Genomic DNA, 17,213 nt, shown 5'->3' on the forward strand with positions numbered 1-17,213 from the left:
CAGTGAGATATCATAACAGTCAGATTGGCTAGTATTAAAAAGTGAGAAGATAACAGATGTTGAGGATATAAAGAAAAAGGAATGCTTATACACTGTTGGTGGGAATGTAAATTAGTGTGACTTTTATGGAAAACAGTATGGAGATTCTCAAAGAACTAAAAATAGAGCTATCATTTGATCTAGCAATTCTACTTTTGCACATCTACCCAGAGGAAAATAGATAAAAATTATATCAAAAAGATACCTGCATTCGTATGTTTATCACAGCGCTATTCAAAATAGCAAAGATGTGGAATCAACCTAAGTATCCACCAATGGCTAATCAGATACAGAAGATGTGGTGTATATATACAATGGAATACTATTCAGCCATAAAAAAAAATCAAATGTTTTTTGCAGCAACATGGATGGAACTGGAGGCCATTATCTTAAGGGAAACAACTCAGAAAGTCAAATACTGCATGTTCTCACATGTAAGTGGGAGCTGAGTCATGCATATACATTGACAGAGAGTGTGCAGTGGTAAACGTGAGAGACTGGGAAAGGTGGGAGGGTGGAGGATGGTGGGCGATGAGAAATTACTTAATGAGTCCAGTCCACACTCTTTAGGTGATGGATGCACTCAAAGTCCAGACCTCACCACTATGCAATATAGCCATGTAATCAAATTATACTTGTACCCCTGAAATTTATAAAAATAGGCTGGGTGTGGTGGCTCACACCTATAATCCCAACATTTTGGGAGGCCAAGTTGGGCAGATCACCTGAGGTAAGGAGTTCGAGGCCAGCCTGGCCAATGTAGTAAAATTCCATCTCTGCTGAAAAATATAAAAATTAGCCCGGTGTGGTGGTGCGTGCCTGCAGTCCCAGCTACTGCGGAGGCTAAGGCAGGAGAATCACTTGAACCTGGGAGGTGAAGGTTGCAGTGAGCCAAGATTGTGCCATTGCACTCCAATCTGGGCAACAGAGCGAGACTGTGTCTCAAAGAAAAAAAAAAGTATACAAATAAAAGGAAAAAAAAATGCTTGTTGTGGGGATGAAACAAATTAATGCAGATAGAGCCTCTAGAATGATACTACGGCATGTAACAAGCCATAATGAATCTGTTTTTAGTGAAGTTTTAAGTTCTTTTTAAACTTTATTACAAACAGTGCTACGATGAAGGTTTTTATACACATCTTTTTGAACACGTTTACTAGTATTTTTACAGGACAGAAGTCAGAATGAGGGATCGTGTAGGATATTCACACAAAATTAGAATGGACATTGCCTGATTGCCTTCCAAAAGTTGTATCTGTTTACCCTCCAGCCAAGAGTGTACAAAATGGTTCATATTCTCAGACTTTTGCCCAAACTGGATTTTATCATTTTGAAAAAAATTGTGCCCATCTAGTAACGATTGATCTTTGACACACTGAGTTACAGTATAAAGAACGCTTTACCCAAATGGCCCACAAGGCGACCTAACTGGGCGGAGGCCATACGTCACATATTTTAACATTTCAATAGAAAATTCTTATCACTATCCAACATCAAGGCTTATAAAATTCTTATCTTTTCTCTCTATAATGCTTCTATGTGTCTTTATTCTGAACTGAGGGTATATGAAAATAAATGTTCCTTCCCTTGATTTCCTTCTTTTTAAATTCTGCAGATGCTGAGAAATACTTGAGTGCTCAGAAGTCATGTTCTGCTTGCTGCAAGCATTTGATACCCTATCATTAAAATAAGAAATAAACTGTTATCCTCTGCCCTCTTCTGTGCATTTTCACGTGTGTGTGTATATATGTATATGTGTGTATATATTTTAAAAATGTATATATATGTATATATTTAAAAATACACACACACACACACACACACACACACACACACACACACACATATATATATATATATATATATTTCTTATTTTTTTTTTTAGACAGTCTCACTCTGTCATCCAGGATGGAGGGCAGTGGTGCGATCGTGGCTAACTGCAGCCTCAATCTCCTGGATTCAAGTGATCCCCCCACCTCAGCCCCACAGTAGCTGGGATTACAGACACATGCCACCACACTTGGGGTAATAACTGAAAAAATATATATATTTTTTTGTAGAGACTGAGTCTTGTTATGTTGCCCAGGCTGGTTTCAAACTCCTCTGTGCAAGGGATCCTCCCACCTTGGCCTCCCAAAATGCTAGAATTGCAGGTGTGAGCCACCAAGCCCAGCCCTCTACTTTCTGAGACCTATCTTTCCAAAACTGCTCTCTAGGAGACAAGCAGCCAGATTGTAAAGGATTTAGCCTCTATGACAGACCCAAATTGGAGAGAAACAACTTGGAAACTCCAGAGTTAAACCAAATTAGTGTTCAAGGCCATATATCTGCATTTTCACATTCTTGAGTTGGGAATCCACATTCGGCTGCTATGCAGTGGGAATTGTTCGGGAAGTTTTCTGGGCTGCCCTGTCTGCTCGAGGGGTTTTATTTGCCATCTTGTTCGCCCTCTGCTGGTTTTTCAAAAGAAGAACATGAATGGGAAGAATGGCTTTCTCTGACCCTGGGAGATGTTTTCCTGGCTTATTTTTGTTCTGGGAAATCAAAATTCCAGTTGAACTCTGTAACTATAAAAATGTTAAGAGAAGACATGTAGGTTTCAATGGAATAGATTAATTTGAATTACTGTAGGTGTTCGGAGATGGGGTATGGGAATAGGAAAAAACTCTGGCTTTACTTCTTTTTATACATATCTTACTGTGTAGTTCTTCAACTATGCATTTTCTGGTATGTATAATTGATATTACATCATATATTTAAAGAATAGAATGCATGTGAATCTATATCAATATCTCTGTCTATCTCTGTCTACATGAGCTATCTACATCTATTAATATATCTGTAACTATTCTGGAACCTTGCTGAGCTGAAAGCTTCCTGAGACTGAAAAAGAACACGAGGATTGACACCTTCCACTTATAACCAGACCCCTCAATCCAACAATCCAACCAAATATAATCGAGTATTTTCCAAGCCCTAAAAGGCTTAAAAAAAAATTTTTTTTTTGAGAAGGAATCTTGGTCTGTCACCCAGGCTGGAGTGAGTGGTAGATCTTGGTTCACTGCAAGTCCCAGGTTCAAGCAATCAAGCGATTCTCATGCCCCAGCCTCCTGAGTAGCTGAGATTACAGGCATGCGACACCACGCCTGGCTAATTTTTGTATTTTTAGTAGAGGTGGGGTTTTGCCATGTTGGCCAGGCTGGTCTCAAACTCCTGACCTCAGGTGATCCACCCTCCTCAGCCTCCCAAAGTGCTGGGATTATAGGCATGAGCCACTGTGTCCAGCCAAAAAGGCCTCTTTTAATTTACAAGTTCTAGATAAGATTTATTCTAGAAAATCCTCAAAGCTTCTTGTCATTATAATGACAAAGATTCATTGAAGAGCCCATAACTTCAAGAGTTCTGGCCTGCATGGGAAGTGGGCACATGACAGCAAAGCCCACACAGGGAGGTGACATCACACAGGGAGGTGACATCATACAGGGAGGTAAGGGCCTGGTCACCAGCCTCCTTTCTGAGCAGGTGGTGATGTTTTTCTTAGTCTGGCATTCTTTACCTCCCTCTGATCAGAATGATTGGCAGATGAGCCAAACCTGGCCACTTCTTTGCTGGGATTTTACGTGAATGCTGGAAGAGAGAAGCTATCTCTTTTCTCTAGGGTCACACCTCTGAGTTATAAAGGTCCGAACCTGTCTGTGATACTCATCTATTCTCACCGACTGTATGGTAGATGCCAGGGAGAATGGACATGCAGAGTAGATACAATTAAAATGTGTTTTGAGGTAGAATCTGCTGGAGGATTGAATCAGAGGCAAGAGACATGCAAAAGGGAAGAGTCAAGAATAACTTCTATATTTCTAAATGAGTTCCTGGATGAATGTGTTGCCATTTGTTAATATGGGAGGAGAACCAGGAGTGGGATTGGAGATGAAGCCAGAGCTTGGCGGTGACAATTGGGAGTTCTGTTTTGGACATATGGACTTTGAGATGCTGTGAGATAGCCAAGTGGAAATGTCAAGTGTGTAGTTATATATGTGACTTTCGAGAAAGGGAAAAAGATTTGAGCTGGAAGTATTAATTTAGAAGCTGTGACATAAACTGTATGTAAAGATATTGGAGTGGATGAGAATATTTAGGTATAGAGGATATTAAAAAGAGGGCCCAGGACCAAGTTTTGAGGAGAATCAAATTTTGCTGATTGAGTAGAGAATAACTTAACACAGGAGAGGCTGGTAAGATGGGGAAAAGTGGAATCGGAATAGGGTGCCGCAGAATTGGAGAGATGAGGGTGTCAGAAAGGAGAGAGTGGTCAACTCAATCAAAAGCTGATGAGAATTAGAGAAAGTTGAGGTCAGAGACACATTTATTGGGCATGGCAATATACACAGCATTGGTGAAGTTGACAACAGCATTTTTGGTACAGTAATGGGCATGAAAAGTAGTTTTGAGGCAGGAGAATAGGGTCTGGAGGCAGGGAGTCTAAGGCCAATTCACGCTGACTTCCTGGAATTAAATCAAAAGGAAACCCTCACTACCTTTCCACACCCAAGTAACAAAAGGACGGGAGCCTACTCCCTTTGCAACTACCTGCCCCTCTTTCTGCCTGGCAGGTGGAGAATTGAAAGTACCTCTGATTGGTTGCTTTCCTCAACCAATCAGATGTTTGCATATGAGTGTAACTTTGTAACTTCACTTCAGCCTCTGATTGGTTGCTTTCCACAGCCAATCAGATATTTGCATAGGGTGTAACCTTTGTACCTTCACTTCTGCTTCTGTTGGTTGCCTTCTGCAACCGTTCAGACTCATTGCAGGCCACTACTTCATTTGCATGGGAGTGTACACCAAGTGGCCAATGGGAAACCTCTGGAGGGTATTTAAAACCCCAGAAAAAATTTCTATAACAGGACTCTTGAGCCCCTATGCTCAACCTGCTCCCATCCTGTGGAGTGTTCTTTTATTTTCAATAAATCTCTGCTTTCATTGCTTCATTCTTCCCTTGGTTTGTTTGTGTGTTTTGCCTAATTCTTTGTTCAAAATGCCAAGAACCTGGACACCCTCCACTGATAACAGTTTGAAGAAGGTTAAAAAGGAATAATGGTAACCAGCAGTGCAGATGGCATTGTGGGTAATGGGAAACTGATGACCCCTGCCCCTCACACTCACAATGCACACACACGCAGAGCACAGACAAGTAGCACAATCGACAGAGTATTTAAAAAATATTTTAGTGACTGTCATTGTGTCCTCTGGTGTAAAAATTCATTTAATAGGTCTTTGATTCCTAATCCATTAGAGCCTAGAATCATGAAGACTACAACAAATATTAAGGGGTCTTTAGGTATAAAAGTGAAGGAGCTACTCTCCCTTCTTTCCTTGCTTCTCCCATTCATATACAGTTTATTCAAATTATTAATGACAGTTACATTCTATAAAGTTTCCTCTAATGCTGAATTGGTGAATAATGAGCTATTGCTCCAAAGGGAAAGACTAGATTATGTTCCTGTGACCCTCTGGTCGTAATAATTTTTGTAAACAAAATGCCACCCTTGGCATTGTATAGGTTTGTTTGCCAACATCCTTGTAAAATAAGCCAGTCTCATCAGCATCAAAAACTTACTCTTGTGCATAACCCTTTCCTGTATAACAGTTGGCAGATATTTTAAAAAATTCCTCTGCAGTCTCCTGATGTGCAGAACCTGTCTCACCTGCAAATTTAATGTTTCTTAGGCTCTGTTGCCTTTTGAAATGTGTAAGCCAGCCAGCACTAGCCCAGAAAAGTTTCACATTTTCCAACCCCAGGGTGTGATGGTTAATCTTATGTGCTAACTTGACTGGGCCTTGGGGTGCCCAGGTATTTGGTTAAGCATTATGTCTGGGAGTGTATGCAAGAGTCTTTCTGGATGAGATTAACATTCGAATCAGTAGACTGAGTAAAGCAGATGATCCTATCTAATCTGTTAAAAACCTGAATAGATTAAAATGCTGACAGGTCTAAGAAAGAACTGTCTATCTCTGTCTCATTGTCTTCAAGCTTGAATATTGGTAGTCTCTTGCCCTTGGGCTTGGACTAGAATTTAAGCCATTACATTTTTAAAACAGAACTTAGGTCATTGATAATTCCTTATAATAAATCTGTGTCTCTTTATATAGACACCATATATGCTATATATGAGATACATATACTATATATATGCTACATAATATATATAGCAAGGAGATATATATATATATACACACATATATATATAATGTATATCTTATTGGTTCTGTTTTTCTAGAGAACGCAAATCCACTGGGTAATGTGTCTACGAATTTATTGCTGGAGCAGCCTGATTTATAGGTCAGTGCATTTCTTTCTCCTTTTCCTGGATGTATTGTATTGTTGATTCATTCACATTGAACTCACAGCCAACAGCACTGTAACTCATGCCTGAATGAAGCTTATCTAACACATACATCTTCTCCATAAGGCACATCACAGTCTTCTTGTTTTGAGGAATACTCGACAGCACTTCAGCATTACGCTCAGGGGCCATTTCAAACAGCAGAATCACCAACAAAAAGCATGGAAAGTGGGAAACATGGCACTAAATAGATTATGAAAATAATGCTTATTTATAGTATGTGATCTGAAACGGGAAACATTGCCTTCCTTGCTCAGCCTGAGCTGGGAACATGCAGAGAGGGCGACTGACATTTCTTGCCACCTCTGCACATGTCCTCAAATAACCATGAAAGTGCCATTGGTATTGATTTTGGTTATAAATAAATTTTAGCAAGTAAGCACATTTACAAATACAAAATCTATGAATGATGAAGATTGACTATATTTTGGCTTTGGAAAAACCAATACCATGTATTGAGTATCAGTTCAGAGTCTATACCAAAATTCTGTAGCAAGCCTGTAACATGTCATGTCTTTCCAGCTGGTGCTGGCATGTTATTTAGGCCCATCTGTAATCCAGGTTCAAAATTTTCGCATTAGCTAGTAGAATATAATAAACCCCCTGTGAGGCTTTATGTGTTTTGGGATTGATTGAAGTAGCAGTAGACAGGAGTAGCCCTGTGGGGAAGGTAAGTCACCTGTTCATGCCATTCATTTGTGTCTTCAGGACCTACTTAGTCCAGATTAGGTGTCTGACACTTCTGCTTGATAATGGACTGCTTCTGGGCATCTCAACTGTATAGAGAAGTGAATCAGGAAACAACCATTTTGTCATGGCCAGCCCAGCCACATTGTCCCCTCATGCCTCATAGCCAGGCATTCAGTTTCTACCAGGGTCCAGTAGCAAGCCAACAGCTATTTCCCACAATGGAAATTGTTACTAATGCAATACAGCATAGCTTTGTTCTAAAATCCTATTCTCCAATCAAGGTTAGCTTCAGCCTCCATATAGATTTCTCTTGCTCTGGGTCCTACTCAAAGGTGGCAACAGAAAATATTTTAGTTCACTTAGTACATGTGCTGCAGAAAGAGACCTAAAGTGAAATATAGATAGTCTTCAAAAACAGAAATTTCATCAAGTATTGTGCTGCTTTCTTTTTTAAATTTAAATTTTAATTTTTTGGAGACAGGGTCTTTCTCTGTTGCCCAGGATGGAGTGCAGTGATGTGAGCATAGCTCACTGTAGCCTCAAACTACTGAGCTCAAGCAATCCTCCCTCTTCAGCTTACCAAGTAGCTAGGATGACAGGCATGTTACCACACCCTGATAATTTTTCAATATTTTTGTAGAGATAGGGTATTGCTATGTTGTTCAGGCTGGCCTCAAACTTCTGGTCTCAAGCAATCCTCCTGCCTTGGCATCCCAAGGCACTGGGACTTCAACTGTGAGCCACCACACCTGGCCTTGTGCTTCTTTTGTAAGGGATATGTGTCTGCTAAAGTATGGAAAGTAATCCCATATTTTCATGAGATTTTGTTTCCATACTTTAGTGGGCATATATCTTAGTTGATCATCCAAGGAACTTCTTAATCCAAGTCTACCCATATAAATGTCATCAAAATAGTGAATAAGCAGGATATATAGTTGGTAAGAATATCAAGTTTTCAAAAAATTCCTTTGCATAGGGCAAGGGAGGAAAGGAGACTGATCGTGAAGGTGTCTGCTGTCCCTTCAAGGTAAAAGCATAGTGTTTCTGGCTTTCTCTGTTTATTGAGCAGGAAGGGGAAACCATTTTCTGGATTAATAGCAGTACATACCACTATCTGTGCCCGTGCTGCCTGGCTACCATAAAGAAATCCTATCCAGAAGAGCAGCTGTAATCAAAGTTGTTTGTTAATTGGGCTTGGGTTAATCCACTGTCTGTTTCCAAGACCAAATTCTCTTCTGCAAAGACTACAACTGACTGTAATGGGGGATATCATAGGTATAACCATGTCTTTATTGTTCAGAACTTTGAAGAAGACACCAATTCCTACAATTCTTCAGGAATGTGTTATTGCTTTTTTTTACTCTCTCAGTAACAAGGAAGAACTCAAAGGGCTTCCACTTGGCCCTTTCCACCATTACTATCCTTTTTCTACAGGTCAGAAACAATGTGAGGATTTAGCCAGTTGATGAAGGCAAGAAGAAAGGAGATTAGCTATTAGCTGTGTCTGTCTCTTTTATCTAGAAAGCAAAAACTCACCCAGGCACTTCACATGAATTTGTTACTTCATGTCTAATTGACAAAATCTTGCCGCTGATCTAGTTATGGAGGAAGCTAGAAAATCAGGTATGTATTTAACATTTTCAGACTTGAGAGTAGACAGCAAAGAAGAAAGCTTTGGGGAATGAGATGTGGGTTTACCACAATTCCTTACAAGCCAGGGCCTTATCACAGCTTTGATACCCTGATCTTTGCTATCTCTTACCCCAGGGATCTGTTATTTTCTGGCTGCCATATATATTCCATCTGTATGTGACACAGCCATCAGAGAGCTTAGGGTTTTGTGGGGGGATACAAGCAGTGCTGTAGGGAAAGATTTTGCTGTTAAATTGCATTTTCTATTCTTATACTTTACCATCCCCCACTGAGGAAAAAGGAGCAATGCCATCCTATGACTCATTGGCCTCAGAATAAGGGCGGATACAGCCTAGCAAAAAGCAATCACTATTTAGCTTTGAGCTTCAAAATATGATTTTGTTTTAGAGATAGGGTCTCATTCTGTCACCCAGGCTTGAATACAGTGATGTAATCATGGCTTGCTTCAGCTTGAACTCCTGGGTTCAGGCAATCCTCCCACTTCAGCCTCCCGAGTAGCTAGGACTACAGGTGTGTACAATCACACCTGGCCAATTATTTATTTATTTATTTTTTTGGTAGAGATGAGATCTCACTATGTTGTCCAGGCTGGTATTGAATTCCCGGCCTCAAGCAATCCCCTCAAAGTGCTGGGATTACAAGCACTTCGCCCAGCCTCAAAATATGACTTTTGAACTCCTTAGCTACCGTATCGGCCTGAAAGCTGAACACTTTTATTTTTGATTGAGAGATAATACACATGCCTTAGAAAATCAAAGACTCAGAACCTAGAAGATGGGAACACAGATTTTATTAAAAATCAACTCTGTATTGTAGGTAGGAAACAGCAATTCTTTCTGAGCTGAATGGAAAAAACTTGTTGGATTAAACAAGTTGAGAATAAGTTAGGTGCCCAACAAGCACTCTCCCACCCTCCAGAGAACCACGGCTGGGCTTTGCATTCCAGGGGGCTTGGCAAGCCTGTAGGGGAGACCTACATTGGGGATGGGGTGTCAGAGCAGTAGATGAAGCATTGTTCAAGGCATTGTCCAGGTAGATGGACATGACTACAGCTCTGTAGAGTCCTGCATGCTATGCAATGATGTGAAAAAACAGGTCTGATTTTCTGAGCCCAGGGAGAAACTAGAGGCATCAATGCTCAGAGGAAGGGTTTAGGGTGGAAGGGAGCAGCCTGGATGAAGGTGAAGAACGAGTGGACCCAAGGGTTTTGCCAGAGGCCATGTCACGGGCCTGGGATATCAGCAACTGATGCCAGCCCTCAACACTTAAAACCATGTCCCTTCCTCTTCAGAGGCCAGAAAGAATTGGAGAAAGACTCATGGTCCAGACACTCCATCCTTCAATGTCAAGATGTTACCAAAGTCACCCAGAAACTTAGATTATATGCAGACAGATATCAGCCGAAAGGAAAATGGACAGGATATATTTACTCAAAAGAGACTGCTTTACTCTAGAAGGGACTCCTAGGTGGCCAGAATATGTGTTTTCTATTATGTATGGCTATGTGGCTCAACAGTTAGTTGAGTTTTACTACAGAAAACAAAGAAAGCTAACTTTCCTACACATCCAAATTGTGGCTATTAATTTCATACAACCTTCACAAGCAGGGAAATTGATAATTACCATGCAATGCGGTATGTGGTAAATAAAGGAATGATTTGAAAGCAGTAGAAATTGGGAAAGGAAGTATCTCTCTTCTCAGGAAAAAAGAAAATAATTCAAATAGGAAATTATATTTGAGTTGAGTTTTGAAGAATGAGAAAATACATGCTAAACAGACAACTGAGGGAAAATTGTTCCAAGCAAAGAAAACAGCCTGAAGACAGAGCCACAAAAGGGCAAGGTGTGTTCTGGAAAATGGCAAGACGTCAGGGTGAGTAGAACATGAGTTTTGCAGGGCAGAGTAGAAGATGAGGCCCGGGCCGGGAGGGGGACGTGCACCTGTGTGGTCCTAGCCCCTTGAGAGGCTAAGGCAGGAAGATTGCTTGAGCCCAGGAGTTCAGGGCTTCAGTGAGCTATGATCATGCCACTGTACTCCAGACTGGGTGACAAAGCAAGATCCTATTCCTACATAAACTAGCCAGGCATGGTGGTGCACGCCTGTAGTCCCAGCTACCTGGGAGGTGGGGGCGAGTGGATCTCTTAAACCCCAAAGTTGGAGACTGCAGTAAGCTAATGGCACCATTGCACTCCAGCCTGGGCAACAGAGTGAGACCTTGTCTCTAAGTAAAAAAAAAAAAAAAAGCAATAAGAAAAATAATCAAAGTGTACATTGGATTTGGTTACAAGAAGATTATTAGTAACTCTACCAAAAGCATATTTTTAGGATTGGTGGGGGCAGATGCCAGATTGGAGTGGGTTGAAGAATGAATAGGAGGTGAGAATTGAAGCCGGTAGAAGCAGGCAACTCAAGGGGATTGGCTGTGAAGGGGTAAGATTTCCATTTTGGACGTATTGTGCTAGAGATGCCTTTGTGATGTTAAAGTGTAGCTGTCCAGAAAGTCACATAAAAAAAAACTGTAGCTAGGGAACATGTCTTGGATGCAAATATATATTTCGTTTGCAACAATGTATAAGTGGTTGCTGAAACTTGGGATTAGATGAACTCCCCAAGAACAATGTGAGTAACAGCAGAAGACAGAATCAAAGGCAGAGCCTGGAAGATACAAACATTTAAGGGGCGGCCAAAGGCAGCAGAACCCTGAAAAGAGACTGATGACTAATTGTCAGCGATGTAGGAAGACAACCAGGAGAGCACGTGCTGGAAGCTGAGAAAGAGGAGAGTTTCAAGAAGTGCAAAGTGCTACTGATAAATCAGATGAATATTTAAACCGAATCATTGGCTCTAACTTTTTTTTTTTTTAGGTAGTTTTTTTGTGGCAGTGTCTTGCTGTCACCCAAGCTATGATCTTGGCTCACTGCAACCTCCGCCTCCCAGGTTCAGGTAGTTCTCATGTCTCAGCCTTCTATGTAGCTGGGATTATAGGCACCTGCCACCACATCCAGCTAATTTTTATATTTTTAGTAGAGAAGGGGCTTCACTATGTTGGCAAGGCTGGTCTTAAACTCCTGACCTCAAGAGATCCACCCTCCTTAGCCTCCCAAGGTGTTGAGATTATAGCCATGAGCCATCATGCCTGGCCTAAGCTGGGTTCTCTTGAACCCACCAATCGTAGAGTCAGGGAGTCCCAGCAGCCATCCATATGCAGGTGGAAATGCAATGTCAGTGACTGAGCCTGAGCAGCACAGTAAGATGTGTGAGAAGCTAGCCCAGACTGCCCTTTCCTTTATAGCTGTACCAGCAAATCCCCCTCCAACTCACACATTTGGCCATCGAGGGCAAAGGAAGAGATGCCGAAAGAGGAGAAAAAGCCTGAACGCAGCTTATGGATAGACTAGTTTAGATTGTTGTGTGGGGGCAAGCTTAAAATGAATAGCAGATGCACTACAGTCACACTCAGGGGGAAATTTAAAAGACAGTGCTGAGTAATCTCAGGACTTTGGGAGGCTGAGGTTGGAGGATCACTTGACCCCGGGAGTTCAAGGCTGCAGTGAGCTATGATTGCACCACTGCACTCCAGTATGGGCAACAAGGTGAGACCCTGTCTCAAGGAAAACAAACAAACAATGAAAAAAGTGTTGAGAGAAAAATCTTTCCAATGGGTAGAGCTTTGAGTATCACCTGATCATCCACTTCATGTAGAAAGAAAAGCAGCCCAAGGTGAGAATTTACAAGAGCTCACGGGTATGGTGAATAGCCTGGTTGGTTTGCCAGGGACTGAAACAAAAGGACTGAAAGATTGGATACGTGGAGGTTTAGAGTAGAGGCGTGTGAAATGACATTCCTGGTGGGTGTGACAATTTTTGTATGCATCTTCGCTGCTCTTCCTGTCAAAGATGAGGGTCTGTCTGCCCAACTCTTAAATCTAGGCTGAGCCATGTGACTTTGGCCAGTGGGACTACAGACAAAGGATGCAAGCATAGGCTTCAGCAGTGCCTGAGCCTTGAGACTTGCCCTCCTTTGCTTCTGAGAACCCTTTGTCACTATGTGAAGAGCCTAGCCTAGCCTCTTGGAGGATGTCAGCATGTAAAGAGGGCCTCTGCCATCCCAGCTTTCCCAGTGGAAACCCCAATGCGTGAGTGAGCCCCACTGGTACAACATGGAACAGAAGCAAGTCTTCCTAGCCATGGCCCATGCCAATCACCAGCCCACAGAATCAAGAGCAAATCAATGTTTGTTCAAAGCCATCATGTTTCGGGGTAGTTGATCATGCAGCAAAGGCAAACTGATAGTGTGACTCTCTAATCTGTCATTAGGATATGAAAAAACTCTCTTGCCAAAGACAGGCTTCAGAAATTTGCTTCTGATTCAGAAAAGCCAGGTGTGAGACTCCGAATTGATGAACCTTTCTTCCATCATACCTGCTCTCCCTTTCCTAGGATATTAAGCCTCATGTATCAGCCTAAGGGATGGAAGTCTGCAAGGAAATTTAAGAAATAAATGTAGGGAAAAACATATTTGCTTCATGTTTTTCAAAATATTATTCTCATTATTGAAATTCCTGAAGGCCAAGGAAGCAGGTACTCATATACACAGCTGCTGTAGCATAAATCATATGGACCTTCTGAAAGGCAAATTGGCAGTATCAGCAACAATTGAGCATGAACCTACTGTTTGTCCAAGTGATTCCATTTCTTTGTATCTGCTTTAGATGTGAAGAAACAGCTGTATAAAGAGGCCCACACAGAGGTGTTATTTGCAACATTTTGATAGCAAAAAGTTGGAAACAGGAAAATAGTAATGTAAATGATGGCATGTCTATATTGTGGAACATTATGTTGCAATTAAGAAGGAAGTACCAGATAGAAAAGATATCCAAGATAGGCTCTGAAATGAATATACTGGCTGGGCGTGGTGGCTCAAGCCTGTAATCCCAGCACATTGGGAGGCCGAGGGGGGTGGATCACTTGAGATTCAGGAGTTTGAGACCAGCCTGGCCAACATGACAAAACACTGTCTCTATTAAACATACAAAAATTAGCCAGGCATGGTGGTGCATGGCTATAATCCCAGCTACTCTGGAGGCTGAGGCAGGAGAATTGCTTGAACCTTGGAGGTGGAGGTTGCAGTGAGCCAAGATCGCGCCACTGCACTCCAGACTAGGTGACAGAGTGAGACTCTGTCTCAAAAAAATAAATTAATTAATTAAATGAATATAGTTCCTAGTTAAGGAAATGCTAACTTCTATTATAGGTAAACATCAAAATCTCAAGGGCATAACAATGGAAGTTTACTTTTTACTCATAAAAATATGGTCTGCAGTAAAGGAGAGGGTAGATTCATTCCTTGCAGTCACTCAGGGCCTTAGACTGTCACCTTCCAGTCACATTTTCTAAGGTCTCCCTGGGCATTTGCTGCTGGCCAGCAGATAGAGAAGAATGGAAGAATTCCTTGTGGGAAATTGTTATGGGCCAGTCCTAGAAGTGGCATTCATCATTTCTGCCTGCATTTCATTGGTCCAAATCAGTCACATGAACATGTCTAATTTCAGGGTAGCTGGGAAATGTAGTCTAGCTGTAAAGAAGCGGAAAGAGAAATGGATTTGAACAGCCACAAACACTCTTAGAACTCATTCCCACATATATACTGCAGGTTTCCACAGATACATACATGCACACCTCAGAGATATTGCAGGGGAGTTTCCCAACCACTCTAATAAAGCAAATATCACAATAAAGTGAACCACATGGATTTTTTGGTTTCTCAGTGCATATAAAAGTTATGTTTACACTATAGTCTACTAAATGTGCAATAGCATTATGTCTAAAAAATGGTACACACCTTAAATAAAAATACTTTATTGCTAAAAAAAATAGTAATGATCATCTGAGCCTTCAGTGAGCTATAATCTTTTTGCTGGTGAAAGGTCTTGCCAAGATGCTAATGGCTTCTGACTGATCAGGGTGGTGACTGCTTAAAGTTTGGGTGGCTACAGTAGTTTATCCATTCACCCACCAAAGGACATCTTGGTTGCTTCCAAGTTCTGACAGTTATGAATAAAGCTGCTATAAACATTTGTGTGCAGATTTTTGTATGGATATAAGTTTTCAACTCCTTCCATTAAATACCAAGAAGCACGGTTGCTGGATGTATGGTAAGAGCATGTGTAGTTTTGTGAGAAACCGCCAAAGTGTCTTCTGAACTGTCTGTGCCATTTTGCATTCCCAGCAATGCATGAGAGTTCCTGTTGCTCCACATCCTCAAGAGCATTTGGTGTTCTCAGTATTCTCAATTTTGGCCATTCGAATAGGTGTGTTGTAGTAGCTCATTACTGTTTTAATTTGCGTTTCCCTGATGGTATATGATGTGGAACATCTTTTCATATGTTTATTTGCCATTTGTATATCCTCTTTGGTGTGGTGTCCATTAAGGTCTTTGGCCCATTTAAAAAATATTTTTAAAATATTTATTTATATTTTACTTTTATTTTTAGAGATGGGTTCTTGTTATGCGGTCCAGGCTAGTTTCAAACTGTTAGCCTCAAGTGATCCTCCTGCTCAGCTTCCTGAGTAGCTGTAGGAGCATGCCACCATGCCTGGCTCGTTGGCCCATTTTTAAATCATATTTGTGTTCTTATTGCTGAGGTTAACAGTTATTTGTATATTTTAGATAACAGTCTTTCATCTGAAATGTCTTCTGCATATATGTTCTTCCAATCTGTGGCTAGTCTTTTTATCCTCTTGACAGCAGACATTCTCTTTGACAAAAAAATCAAAGGCAATACAATGGAGAACGGTAGTCTTTTAAATGAAGAATGTTGAGACAAATGGACATCTGTATGCAGAAAATGAATCCAGACACAGACCCTTCACCCTTCACAAAAAATAAAAAGAGTCACAGACCTAAATGTAAAACACAAAACTATAAAGCTCTTAGAAGACAGTACCAGATAAAATCTAGATGACTAGACATTTTACATGCGACACGAAAATGCACAGTCCATGTAAGAAAGAATTGATAAGCTAGACTCCATTAACATTAAAATGTTCTATTCTTTATTAGATTATGTTTTTAGAGATGGAGTCTCACTATGCTGCCCAGGCTGGTCCCAGCCTCCTGGGCTCAAGTGATCCACTCGCTTTGGCCCCTTGAGTAGTTGGTACTAGAGGTGAGAAACACTATGCCCAGCTAATTTTTTTTAAAGGATGCAGTCCAATGCATATTTATAGACTAAGGGAAGGAGCCAAAGATTCCGAAGAAGTTGGATGTAAAAAGACCTGAAAACTGGTAGAGCAAGATCTTGGAGGAGTCCAGAGAGGATGGGCTCTAGTTCAAGTGGAGATCTCAGCCATGGAGACTGAAGACACAGGTGAAAGCAGTTGCCAGTGCAGGTGAACTGGAAAAAAGAGTAAGAAAGATGAGAGACATGCCAATAATTTCTCAATGGAGCATAAGGCAAGGCCTCCACATGAGAGTAAGTAAATGGGGAAAGTGGGAGGCGATTACCACTCTGACTGTTTGGAGTGGTTGCATCACTTGACCCAGAATCTACTGAGGTTGCTTAAGGATGCTTCAGGGTGCACCAATCCCAAGAACTGGGTGGAGTGTTTTAGAGCTAAGAGTTTCTGTCATGGTGTTTCTGAGAATGAGTAACATCTTCCATGACATCATTTAGAACAGAGTTTTTAGTCTCAGGATTATTAACATCTGGGGCCAGATAATTATTTGGGAGAGGGAGATGGGACTGCCCTGTGCACCATAAAATGTTTAGCAGCATCCGTGGCATCTACCTGTTGGATGCTAGTAGCAACTCCCTCCACACTAGTTATAATACCCCCAAATATTTTCAGACATCTCCAAATATCTCTTGGGGGAAGAAGCAAAATATTCTCTGGGTGAGAAACACCAATGTATTTATTTATTTATTAAGATGGAGTCTCACTCTGTCACCCAGGATGAAGTGCAGTGGCGTGATCTTGGCTCACTGCAACCTCTACCTCCCGGATTCAAGTGATTCTCTTGAGTAGCTGGGATTACAGACACCCACCACCATGTCTGGCTAATTTTTTGTATTTTTAGTAGAGATGGGGTTTTGCCATGTTGGCCAGGCTGGTCTTGAACACCTGACCTCAGATGATCTACCCATCTCAGCCTCCCAATGTGCTGGGATAACAGGCATGAGCCACCACGCCCATCCAAGAACCACCAATTTAGAGCTAGGGTTAGTGACAGCATGCCAGGGCGACTTCTCAGGATTGTGCAAGCTGCTCTGATTCCTGGGAATGGTCTGCCCTGCCTGTCTTTGGGAAGGGTGGGAAAGCCTTTGGCATTTGAGTAAGTATTCACAGAGATGCCCCACCCAGGTTCTCAGTGCTGTTTGTACCAAAAGTGCCAATGATGGAGGTGTCTTCATGCCTGATTAGCCA

The sequence above is a fragment of the Sapajus apella genome, unplaced genomic scaffold, assembly GCF_009761245.1.
Source record: "Sapajus apella isolate SASKATOON/1434 unplaced genomic scaffold, GSC_monkey_1.0 scaffold53, whole genome shotgun sequence".
NCBI lineage: Eukaryota > Metazoa > Chordata > Mammalia > Primates > Cebidae > Sapajus > Sapajus apella.